Source organism: Apium graveolens, chromosome 8 (genome assembly GCF_009905375.1).
Source record: "Apium graveolens cultivar Ventura chromosome 8, ASM990537v1, whole genome shotgun sequence".
Taxonomy (NCBI): Eukaryota; Viridiplantae; Streptophyta; class Magnoliopsida; order Apiales; family Apiaceae; genus Apium; species Apium graveolens.
In genome coordinates, this window is record NC_133654.1 from 88,292,656 (window position 1) to 88,306,664 (window position 14,009).

Consider the following 14,009-nt stretch of genomic DNA (forward strand, 5'->3'; position numbering starts at 1 on the left):
CCACCGTCGCTTCACAAGAGATTAACACCCTATCTTATATGTTCGCGACGCACATAAGACGAATACGCACAACCAATACTAGATATCATGCAATCATCACACACTAAAGTATTAAATAATTAACTAAAGAATTTCATAATAAATCCGTTGCAACCCCATGATCACGATTAGCCCATAATAGAACTTATCACCATCATGGGTTCATATGAAATCATGATAAACAACACAAGAAAATAATAACTAAACTAATTATATTAAAACAGAGTACGTCACAAGAGTAAATAATTCAAAGCAAGAAAACTAGCATCCAACGTTACAACGAAACAAGAATCACAAGAATATATGCTTCCTCTTCGTTGCGGTGTGCTAAATCGGTCTTCTTCCTTATCTCCTTCGCTTCTTGCGCAAAACACAATCTAAAACATAATCTCCTTTTTTTTTCTGAGAAAACGTCTCAAATCTACTTATATAATAGTCCCATAAAACTCAGATTACATAGAAGTTGGAAGCCAAACAGAAGTAGAAGTCTAAAATAATTTATCCATTTCCCCGACCGTGCGCGGCCGCTCAGCATTTCTGCGCGGGCGCGCAAGGCTGCTGCGTAGCCGCTCAGCATTGCTGCGCGGGCGCGCAGGACCCTACTGGAAAAAATCCAGGTTTGCTCCATTTCTTCGCCGTAATCTGCCCGTTCTTTTCCTCTCGCAATGATGAACACATGCCAAGGCTTATTCTTGATGATTCCTCCTCCGAATTGCAACTAATACCCTGAAATGCATAAACACTAGAAAAACGCATCAAATACACAAAATACTTGATTTCAAGACACCAATTTAAGCCATTTTAAGACGTTCGAAGTGGTATAAAATGCCACTTATCACTTATCCTACTTGGTTTTGCTACACTCACCAATCATAAAATTCTTGCTAACTGGGCCATACTTCTCATTAAGCTTTTCCAGTTTGGAAGAACTGATTGGTGGATAGAATTAATCTGTTGATACTTTATCTTTCAACGGATAAACACTATCTATTGATTTTAGTCTCAAAGTATCATAAAAGGGGGGTTGAATACGATACCTACAATATTTTTCGATTAATTTCAAGTTCTTCGTTAAACATGGGGAATCAAAATAAATACAAAATAATTCGAGAAATATATTATTTTATTAATATAAACCTTGAGGTTGCTACACTCTAATCAATTAAATGATTACCTATAATAAATTCAACAACATAATATTATGTTTACAAGCTAATAAATTTGGCCTTCATTGGTGCATCGTGAAAATACAGTTGAGAGATGAAGAAGATAACTGAATAAATTTTTTATTCAGCTTCTATTTATGTAGACTTCAATTCCATTTGTACACATGGCTTGTTCCCAAACATATGGTTAAATTGAATTACTATTGTATCAAAGAATTAACCAAGTCATAAGTGGTGACTAGAGTTGAGTTTTTAGCCTTAGTAAATATTTTCACTTGCGTACACAGGAGGAGAATACTTCAGTTGCATTTACAAGGCCTCTAGGAACACCACTGGCGCAACTCAGCTTTTTTATACATTTTTCCATAGAGATTTTCCAAGTTGCGCCTACAAGGGGAATTTATTCCCTTGGAAGTTTATTCCATTTGCGCATAAAATAGTCCTAGTATCCTCAGTTGCGCCTACAAGAACTAGAGAATCATATGCCTTAGTTTTATCTCTTACTTGTGCCAACAAGGAGAGATATTCATACTTAGAATAAACTTGATATTTTATTCCAGTTGCCCATACAATAGTCCTAGTAGCCTCAGTTGCGCCTAGAAGAACTAGATAATCATATGCCTTAGTTTTATCTCTTACTTGTGCCAACAAGGAGATATTTCATACTTAGAATATTTTCTTCCTTGTTGTGCCAAGAATGTACTGTATAGTATTTAGAGATAATTCTAGACTTTGTCAAATGCAGCTAAATTCTTCCATCCTTTAATCCACTCTGTATTGTATCAACTTCAATTTTTTATATGATTAAATTTATCCTTTTCTGATGTGCTGATGCTTAATGCACTTGTCTGGTTCACAAATAACTAGCACTGAATTGACTTCACTCAATCTCTTTACAACTCTGAGCTGGTACAATCTGTTGGTCATTCAATGCTTCAATCACTGAAACTCTTGATCTCCAATACTTCAAACCAACATTTTTCATTGTCACTAGACGTTCTTTGACATTTTATTCCTCATGGAGGCTTGAACATATTAATGAACTTCTTTTCATGACTTGGTTACAGACTTAGAGCACTAATTCCATCTTTTGATTCTTTGTATTTATCTAGTCTTCATCTTTAGGGTTCATGTGCTTCACAGTTAATATTATTTGCTTGTTTTTATTTCATGTTGAGTTATAATTCCTCGGTTACATATTATGTTACATTATACTTTACAATTGACTCACAAGTTTCACTCGCAAGTTCAAGTTTAATTTTATCTATGTTTCCAACAATGTCAAGGAAGGATTTAATGTCTTTAATTTCTATGATCTTGTTGGATGCATTCATGAATTCTTTCCATTTAAAAATGACAATTTGTTCAAGTTCAAGTTGATTTTTCAGAAATTATTCCCTTTTTAACACATCAAGCAAATCATCTTTAACTACCAAGTAATCTCTTTTTAATTTCACATGTTCATGCAACTGAGTTTAAAATTGAGTATTTTTCTCAACAAGTAAAGAATTAGATTCTTTAACTCTAGCATTTTCTTTCTTGAGAGATTTAAGAGTAACATGTAAATTATAAAGTTCAAAAGTTATGGCATTTATAGTTTCTTTGCATTCACTCTTACTCAGGTTAGATAGATTAATATACCTGATTGCTTGATGGGCTACCTTCAAGACCATCATCATCAACTACCAATGTTAAAGTCACATATTGAGCTTCTTCATCTGAGTTATCTCCATCATCCCAGTCCATTTCCTTGGTAATGAAGGCTTTCTCCTTTTTTCTTAAGAGATCAAAATATTTCTTCTTGTAATCAACAGCTTCATTACTTCTTAGATTCTTTGGCTTTTTGCACTCATTTGTGAAGTGTCCAACTATTCCACAGTTATAGCATTTAAATTTGTGGTTCTCAACCAAATTTCTGTTAGTACTCAACTCTTTATTGAATGGCTTGGAGAAATATTTTCTTTTGAATTTTAAGTTAAAAAATCTTTTTGACAGAAAGGCCATATGTTCAGCTAGCTCTTCAAGCTCATCAGTTGAGGAGCAGTCACTCTCAGTCTCAACAACTTTGGCTTTTCCTTTTGATAATTTTGGTCTTGATTCCTCAGCTTCATTTGTTGCAGATTCCACCTTGGTTTCCACTTGCTTCTCCAGTGATTTGATGTAACAAGGGCTACAAATCTGTCTTTCCTTTGACCCTTCTCAATTTCTCCATCATGTGGCATTTCCAGCTCATAAATTTTTAGGACTTCATATAGTCTATCAAGAGTGTATTCCATGTAGTCATATGAGTTTCTGACAAAGACAGTTGTTAACTTCCATTCCTTTGGAAGAGATCGCAAGAACTTCACGCCAAGCTAAATAAATGGGCATTTGCATTGTAAGTTTTGAAGAAAACTGGTCACGGCCGGAAATGTGGGCAGTGCATATTAATCACTTTTTACTATTTTAATATTTTTTTAACAAACTTTGTCAGCCTTCTTTCTTTTGTCTTGTTTTACTTTGCAATTGTTTATTACCATTTTATTATAGTGTTGAATTATTAACGTACATATTCTTAACGGTTATATATTTCTCTAATAAATACAAATATCTCATACCATATTATTCATAAACTTAACATCTTCAAAAAAATCAATTTATTTTTTTAAACAAAAATAAATCCAAATAATAATCCCCCTTCACATTCTCAAAATTCAAACCCTCAATTTCTACATTCATAACCAAATTGCTATTTTTCTTACCTCCGAAATTTTAACTTAATTCTCAAACTCCGAAGTCTCAATGTTAGTTTCCACATTCTAAAATTCTCAATTTCCATTGTTATATCCTCTTTTAACTTAATTCTCAAACTCCGAAGTCTCAATATTAATTTTCACATTCTAAAATTCTCAATTTCCATTTTCATATCCTCAAAACTCTCTATATCAGTATCCATTTCCTTCATTTTTTAAATTCACAATTTGAAACCCAACAATCACTAACTTAAAATTCTCCACATTCATAAGTGTCTTCCTTTAATAACCCAAACTTTTATCGATCTTAATGATGATTACGAGGAAACTAAAGATGTTAGAGAAATTACTGGAAAGTATAAGTGAGATGAAGATAAACTCTTAATAAATGCATGGTTGAATATGGCCCAGTGATCGATACAGATCAAATTAAATAATTTTGGGAATGAATTTAACAATATTACAAAAAAGATAATCCTAGATGTCATCAAAAGAGGAGTTATAAGAAAAATATTGCAACAGATATAAATGGAGGCGCTCTGGAATATGGATAGTGTTTTGAAAAGGCCCGAAACCTAGTCGGGAGCGGATCAAACTTGGACAACATGAGGAAATACATCCATTTCATACAAAAACATAGAAGAAGAATTCTAACTTTGCGTAAATATACGCCACTCAATTTGGTCAATTACTAATTTATGACAATAGATGGCTTATCACAACCAAATTTAGGCGAAGAATCATTTACCCTATATGAAATCTATATTTAAAATACACTACAGATGTGTGATTAAAGGACACATCATCAGATACAAACCGACTTGATTGAGCATATCTCGTAACTACATAATAATCGTTATTTTTTTCTTCCATATTGTAATATTTTCAATTTAATGCTTTATCGTATGATTTTTTCAATGTAATATTTTATCATGTAATTTCTTTTTAATAATATGATGTATTTTAATTACGTGACATGTATTATATTTTAATAATTTTTTTAAAAAAATAATACTTTTAATTTTGTTATTACAAAATTTAAAATTATCAAATTAAAATTATACTGAATTATAAATTATTATACTCTAAATATAATTTGTAATATTTTATTTATTAATTTAAATGAAATTATAAATATATTATAGTCAGATATTTATAATTATATATTATATTTTTATAAGAGGTATTGCGAAAAAAGAATAAGATAAAATTAAAGGGGATCATTTGTAAGTGAAAATGGACTTGTGCTTGAATGGGAGTGACCACTTTTTTTTAAAAGGCCACCTTGTAATTAGTTGGCAAAAAAGTAACAACATATGTAAGATCATCTCCAATACACCCTTCAAACTGATAAATTATAGGGAGAATAGAGAAAAAATATGGTTTTATTATACCACGACTTGTTCTAAATTACAAAAGAGGAGAGACTTATATAGCCAACAAGCAAGCACAATATAGTAAATATCCTAAAAAGGAAATTATTATAATAATAAACTTATCCAATAATATATTATCATTATATATGTTAGCATCCCCCCTCAAACTCATGATGTTGAATCGAAAGTTTGCCAACCAAGACACGGAACCACGTTACCAAAAAAATCCAAAATTGTAACACCAGATTCAAGACCATCTAAACAAATCCAAAAACAGAGTTACGAATCCAAACAAATCAAAAACTTTCAAACGAATCCAAAGAGAACGCAGTAACAAAAGAGAAATCGTCCAAAGACGCAGTAACCCAAGAAAAAACAAAGTAATCAAATCCTCAAAGGAACAAATCTGCAACCATAAAAAAAACTGCATGTAAAATTTAATCCAAATCGAAAACCAAACTCCATAATCAACCTAATACTAACCAACTCAAAATCTAATCTAAAACAAAGATTCAATCCAAAATCGTATATAAATCCAACATAACAAAATCTATCCAAACCTAATATCAGATTAAAACTAAAACCAAAACCGATTCCAAATCCAGATCAAAATCTAACTAAATCCAAATTCATATCCAAATTAATCAAATTCCCCAAAGGGCCAATGTGCCAGGAGTACTAAATAAACTAAACAATCCCATAAAGGACCAATTATGCCGTGAGCACCAAATAAACAAAAGCAATCCAAATAAACTAAACCAATCCCTTGAAGGTCAATTATGCCTAGAGCATCAAATAAACCAAATCAATCACATGAAAGGCCGATATGCCTAGAGCATTAAATAAAGCAAACCAATCTCACGAAGGGCCAACTATGCGTAGAGCACCAAATAAAAAAGGCGAAGAAGTATACAGATGCGCCAAGGGCTGCTCTCATCATAGATTACACGAGAAAGAGAAAAGAAGGTAAGATGGAAAGTAAGGAAATTTTTTTATCAATGAGTCAATATCATCAAAGAGAGACAGGAAGATCCCAACCAAAATAAAACAAAAAATGAGAAAAAACTCAAACCAAAATCAATATTGTTTCCTTAGAGAAAACCAACTAATTCGAAGAGAAAAATATTAATTGTGACTAAAACTCAAAATCATTCAAATAACCGATTTAGAGAATAGGCGAGAAAAAAATAAAATCAAACACATGTTTTATACCCAACACGTGGAAGTCACCCCGATATAACTTATTATCAACCTATCCCAGATTAAATCTTAGCTCTTGATACCATAATTAAGCATGGAGAGAAGGGAGAAAGAAAGAAAAAGTACGATTTTATTATAATATAACTTGCTCTCAATTACAATGGAATAGGGGCTTATATAGTCAATAAGCAAAGATAATAAATGAAAATATCCTAAAAAGGAAACTATTATAATAATAAAACTATCGAATAATATAATATCATTATATATCTTAACACAAACAAGTTATTAAACCATAAACCAAAATATAAAAGTAGGTCAAAAAATCAAGTTTCAACAAACTCCTCGTGGTTCTTAAAAACCTTAAGACAATCTTCTTTATCCTCTATTTTAAAAGATACTATATAGTTTTTAACTTCTTCTTATTAATAAAATAGTTACTCGCACATGATTTAATTCAAATCTTTGTCATGCTCAATTTGAAATATGAATAAATTAGGGGTTGTCCCAAAAAGAGGAGGCATCCGGGTCGATCTTCCCGGGCCCATATATTAATGGGGCCTCAGAATTTCATAATTCATATAGTAATATTACTACACATCAGTCTACATTAAAAAAATATTATTTTTGATGATATTTGAAGATGAAATTATAGTGAAATCAGCAACTATTTCTCGCAAATATTGAAAAAAAAATTCAAAAAATGAGACATGTTTTTTTATAACAATAATTTTTATGTTAAAAATACTTTTAACAAAAATTGTATTTTAATTTTATTAGATATTTTTTTATTATTTACTAGCCTAAAACACGTGCGATGCACGGATTTTTTTTAATATTATATTTTTTAAAAATTTAATTTGAAGTGAAAATTTTAAGTTTTGAAATTTATTTATTAGAAATTTTTAATGACATGATTTGAAATATCACTAATTGAAATATATAGTTTTATTGATATTCATAGGTGTGTTAATTAAAAATAATTATGTTTTAATTAAAAGGAAGCTCAAATTTATACGAATTATCTTTAATTTGGTATACCGACAAAATTCAACTAATTATATTCAGATTTATTTTAGTTTAATTTGTTCAAGCCCAGATTAATTGTAAAAAAAATTATGTACTAGTGGTAAAAAATGTACAATTGGTAAAAAAAATTATGTTAACATGGATAAAAGTACATATTATTTTAGCTGGTCTAATTATTTTCTTACCTTAATTTTGATTTATCATGAATCAATTATATAATTTGTTAGTCCCTAACAATATAACAAGAATTACAGAAGGGGGGTTGAATGTAGTTCGGGCTACTTTTTGAGATTAATGAAAAATGGTTCTAACTTAATAATATATAAGTGTTTGATTTGCAAACTGTGGAATGAAGAGTTAGATAAATCAAAACACAAGTAATAAAAATACAAGTCTTTAAAAACTTTCTGGTGGATTTGAATGTATCCACCAGAGAAATATATATATATATATGTCAAGAGAACCCTGTGAAGCTTGAATAGCTCACAGCTGCTTACAAATATGAACAACTAAACTTACAGAGAAATGCTACAGGATACAACTTACAATTATTTCTCTGAGAATGTATTTGCTTAGTCTTGTTGTGTTCTACTTGTTAAGCTTGGTTTATATATCACCGAGATTACATAGTAATAAGACAAGATAATAAAACAAAACCTATCAAGTCTAATACCATGCTACTTCACTACTCTATTCCAGCATCTTTGAATATCTTCATAATAGCATGGAAATGGTAAAGCTTCTTTATTCTCAAAAACTCAGCTGAATAGGCTGCCACATTCCTTTTGCAAACACTCGATGCATGTGACTGTGTTGTCACTGTCAACAGATGTTTGAATTACATGATTATCATCCGTCGGGTTGCCTTGTTGATCATTTATCGGGTAGCTTTGTTGATCATCCGTCGGGTAGCTATTTGACACTTGACTTTATTTCATTTATGCAGAATTACAAGACATCTTATATTTACAATTAATCAACCTATTCTGCATATCTAATTAAAGTCATTATGACTTATATGCTACTACAGAATCTATACAAAGGTGTTTGCAGAAATGTGCTACATGAGTTATTGTTACATAAGCTACTCACTCGATGGATGTCAAATCATCATCCGTCGGGACTATATTTGATTATCCATCGAGTGCTACATTTTTCACTAATTGAATCTACTAAGGTGTTTTGTTAATATAATCATCAAGTTCACAATATATTCCCAACAATCTCCCCCAATTTATGTCTACTAGAATTGTAGCCATAAATTAAGAGAAACTTGATGATTACAAAACACTCTAAAAATACAGATTTAAAAAGTAGTAAATAAAACTAAGAAGTGCTACAAGATCAACTAAAAAATTTACAAGATAAAGTGTACAAAGATTTTCTCACAATCATTTTCAAGGTGCTCCTCTAGTCTGAGCAGATTGTTCTATTTCCTTGATTATCTGGATTTCTTCCCAAGCCTCCTATTGTTTTCTTCTATCTAATTTTGGAGCTGTCTGTGGAATTCAAGTTCATCATATTCTGAAAGATCTAGCATTCCTTGCATTTCTAGAAGAGTCTCATTGCTAAAGATTCTCAACTGGTCCTCTAATCTGAAGAATCTACTAACTCCCTTATCATCCATGAATTACATCAGCTAGTAGGGCCTTAGAAGCACTCTACTCCCTGTATAATGAATAGTTAAGGTCTTTGGGAGTGCATCTTTGGCTCTAATACTCCTCAGTTCTTCAATCTTCTTTAGAACTAAACTTCTAGCTGTCATATTTAATCCAATGTTCTTTTTGAAGGATGAATAAACTTTTATCAGTACAGATTGGCTCTCTTGAAAAATCCTGTGAAGTGGCCATATTATCTATTTTTCTCCCTTGTACTTGAATACTAACCTTTCAGGTAGATTCCTGTAAGCATCAATCCCTCTAACTTCTTCCAGTTCATCTAGATAGAGGTTTAGATCAGAGAATTCCTTGATGTCACAGATGTACATGATATCTCCCTTATTGACCTTGGTTTGAACTTTGGTTAGGGACTTGGATCTGAGAGTTGAGGGCTTCACTTTCTTGACTGCTCTGGTCTTTATCTTCTTTGGCTTCATGAAATGAGGTAGATTGAGTTCAGGAATTGGTAGACTATCCCAGTCTATTGGCTCATCCTTTGGAATGATAGGTTCACCATGGAAATTCTTAGATGGATCTATCTTGAATTCTTCATGTGCCACAGATGGCATGGATGTTTGAGTTGTTGTAGAAGTAGACTTTTTGGGAAACTGATCTTCCAATCCTTCTTCATCAAAGTTCACTTTTCTCTTGGAGTGAAGTTTGTATATAAACCTTCTTTTCTTTTGTGATTCTTCTTGCATTTTAAGATCCTTAGATCCAGTGGTTTCTGATGGTTGTTCAGGAATTTGTTGTGTAGGTTTCACAGCTTGCAACTTGGCCAAGATAGCAGCTTGCTCCTTCTTTTATTTGAGCTTTTTAGCATCTAGAGCAGCTTGCTTCTTTTCTTTCTTCAATCTTGCCTTTTCTTCCCTTTTTGCTTCAAAAAATTGAGGGTGTCCAGCCACCACACAAATTTCCTTACCATTTCTGAAAACCTTGGCAATTCTTCTTTTCAATGCTGAATCAGCTGGATCCTTGTAGAATGCAATAGATCTTGACAACAGTTTCTTCTCATCAGCCTTTGGTATCTCATACACTGTGTCCAAAGGGTTCTTTAGTGAAGATTTTGGGTAGTTCACCTTTGGCTTCATGATTAGATCTGCCTTTGGAGATTTGATGCAGGATGTCTGGCCTCTTTCCAGATAGTTCATGCACATATCATTCACAGAAATTTGCTTGACTTGAGAGTGATGAATGATTGATTTTTCTGGCTTCTTTGCTAGACCAAACTTCTTTTGAATATCCTCATCAATTTTCTCCCAGTTTATTAGACTAAACTGCTTCTTCTCAGCTGCTCTCAAAGTGGCTGCTGCTTCAGTAATTAGATCAATGCTATCTTTAGCTGGTGGCTTTGTGAAAGCAATTATTGGCATAATTGCTTTACTCACTTGAATGTTGAGCACTTTTTGCTCCCCCTCACTCTAGGTGCTTGCTTCAATCCATAGAGTGCTTTCAAAAGATAGTATACATGATCAGGTAGATTTAGATTTTCAAAACCAGGAGGCTGATTGACATAGACTTCCTCCTCCAAATCTCCATTTAGAAAAGCACTCTTGACATCCATTTGATAGACCTTGAAATTGGCATGGGCTGCATAGGCTAAAAAGATTCTGATGGCTTCAAGTCTTGCAACAGGAGCAAATGTTTCATCAAAATCTATCCCTTCTTGTTGACAATAGCCCTTAGCAACCAATCTAGCTTTGTTCCTGACTACTATGCCATTTTCATCCATCTTATTTCTGAATACCCATTTGGTGTCTATTAGATTCTTTCCTTTAGGCTTGGGTACCAGCTTCCATACATTGTTCCTTTCAAATTGGTTTAGCTCCTCCTGCATAGCTAAAATCCAATCAGGATCCAACAAAGCTTCTTCTACCTTCTTTGGTTCTTCCTTAGATAGGAAAATACTATATAGACATTCTTCTTGAGTTGCTCTCCTTGTTTCAACTCTAGAAGATACATCACCAATGATGAGCTCAAAGGGGTGATCCTTTATCCATTTCTTTTGTTGAGGCATATTAGCTCTAGATGAAGAGGCCTCATTGTTGTCTTGATGTGTGATTGAGTTTTGATAATTAGAAACTCCCCCTGAGTTTGTGAATCTATGATTTGAGAAAGGGGAATTTTCTGTAAGTGATCTATTCTAACTTTCAGCTTCTTTTGATGAGTCGACGGATGGTGTATTTTGAGTTCCGATGGATGAAGCTGATTGTCTCCCGATGGATGATGTAGATTGTCTGTCGACGGATGAAGCATTTTGTAACTCGATGGATGTTGAGTTATTAACTTCATTGGTTGTAGATTTTTCTGCACTATCCTTAGTTTTAGTTTCTTGATCACTTTCATCATCACAGTCATCACTAACCATCTCCACATTGTCGAATTTTAAGCTCTCATGATAATCTCCATCTTGTAGTCCTTCAATCTTTTTATCATCAAACACAACATGTATTGATTCCATAATAATGTTGGTTCTCAGATTGTAGACTCTGTATGCTTTACCAACAGCATATCCAACAAAAATTCCTTCATCTGATTTAGCATCAAACTTCTCATTTTGATCAGTTTGATTTCTCAAGATATAACATTTGCAGCCAAAGACCTGAAGAAAATTTAGAGTTGGCTTCTTGTTCTTGAACAAATGGTAGGGAGTCATGCATTTTGCTTGATTAACCAGAGAAATATTCTGAGTATAGCATGCAGTATTTACAGCTTCAGCCCAGAAGTATGTTGGTAACTTTGATTCTTCAAGCATTGTCCTTGCAGCTTCAATAAGTGATCTGTTCTTTCTTTTTACTACTCCATTTTTTTGTGGAGTTCTTGCTGCCGAAATTTCATGCATAATCCCATTCTCTTCATAAAATACTCTCATAACAGAATTCTTGAACTCAGTTCCATTATCAGTTATGATTCTTCTAACTTTGAAATCAAGATGATTGTTGACTTGCCTTATGTGATTGATGATGATTTCACTAGCCTCATCTTTAGACTTAAGGAAATATGTCCAAGAGAACTTTGAGAAATCATCTACAATTGCTAGGCAAAATCTTTTCCTTGAGATGGACAACACATTGACTGGTCCAAACAAATCCATGTGTAGCAATTGTAAAGGTTCTTCAATTGTTGAATCAAGCTTCTTTCTGAATGATGCTTTGATTTGTTTTCCCTTTTGGCAAGCATCACACAATCCATCCTTAGAAAACTCCACTTGAGGAATACCTCTAACTAGTTCTTTCTTTACAAGCTTATTCATGGTCTTGAAGTTTAGATGTGATAGCTTCTTGTGCCACAACCAACTTTCATCTTGACTTGCTTTACTAAGAAGACAAGTAACAGATTATGCATTTGATGAGTTGAAGTCAGCTAGGTACACATTTCCTTTTCTCACTCCAGTGAGAACCACTTTGTTGCTCCTCTTGTTTGTCACAACACACGCTTCTGTATTGAAGGTTACTGCATTGCCTTTATCACAATTTGTTGAGTATATTGTTGATACTCAACAAATTGTGCTTGAGACCATAGACTAAGGCAACCTCCTCAATGATGACATTATCTTTTGAAATCAAGACATATCCCACAGTATAACCCTTACTATCATCTCCAAAAGTAAAACTTGGGCAACTCTTTCCTTGAACTCTGTGAGCAGGGTAGAATCTCCAGTCATGTGTCTTGAACAAACACTATCCAAGTACCACAGAGTCTTTCTATTTCCCCGCACACATTAAAATCAAATCAAGTTGATTTTGGTACCCAAGTTTCCTTGGATCCTGCCTTGTTAGCTTTCTTCTTTTGCTTCGTAGGTTTGATCTCATTTGACTTGGGGATATCAGATTCATCCTTAGTCATCTGAGTTGGACCTTTGAAACCACTCATTAAAACAGAATTATCATGCACATTTTGATTAACAGGAAATGGCATGCTATTTGCAAACATGTTATTCCAGTAGGGCATGCTAAATGGAATTTGAGGCATACTAAATGCAACATAATAAGGATTAGGTGCAAATGGCATATTAGCAAATTGTGTATTTATATTCTGTGTAGACATAGCATTCATAGGCATATAAGACATAACACTCATGTTGGGAAAAGAAGGTGGTACAGTCATGGAAGTAGGCATGGCAGTTTTGCAATTTATAGATAAATGATTAACACTTCCACACTTAACACATATTTTTCTTGGAGCATACAAATGATTAACACTTATCAGATGTGTAGTTGTTATATTTGTTAATTCCTACTTTCCTATTTCTATTGTTTTTCCTTTTAGCCTCTGTTTTAACCTCAATCTTTTCTAGTCTGTCATTCAATTGCTTGATGAACAGATGACCAACATTCACTTTCTTCTCCTTCTTCACTTGATAGATTCTCCTGAAATAAAGTTTTTGGAAACCGATCCATATTTTTTATTTAACTTGGAAAGTTTGGCTTTACTCACAGGTTTTCTCACTGCCGACGGATGAGGATTTATGTTACTCGACGGATAATCTTTTTGATTATCCGACGGATGACTCTCATCATCCGTCGAGTCTACATCTGTTAGAAATCCTTCAACCAAATTGGACTCCAGCTTCTCTTTGCTCTTTTTCCAGGATGCATCATAGAAGGACTCAATACCTTGAACTTTGGTGATTTGAGCATGGACATCTCTAGATGACTTCCATGCCTTAATCACCTCTTGTTCACGATCAAGCTGCTTCTTCCAAATTTCTTCTTTCTTCAAGGACTCAGTTAATTCATCCTTAGAAATCTTACATTCTATTCAAATTCAATAAACCGAGACTCTAGCACATTATTCCTCTCACTTAAA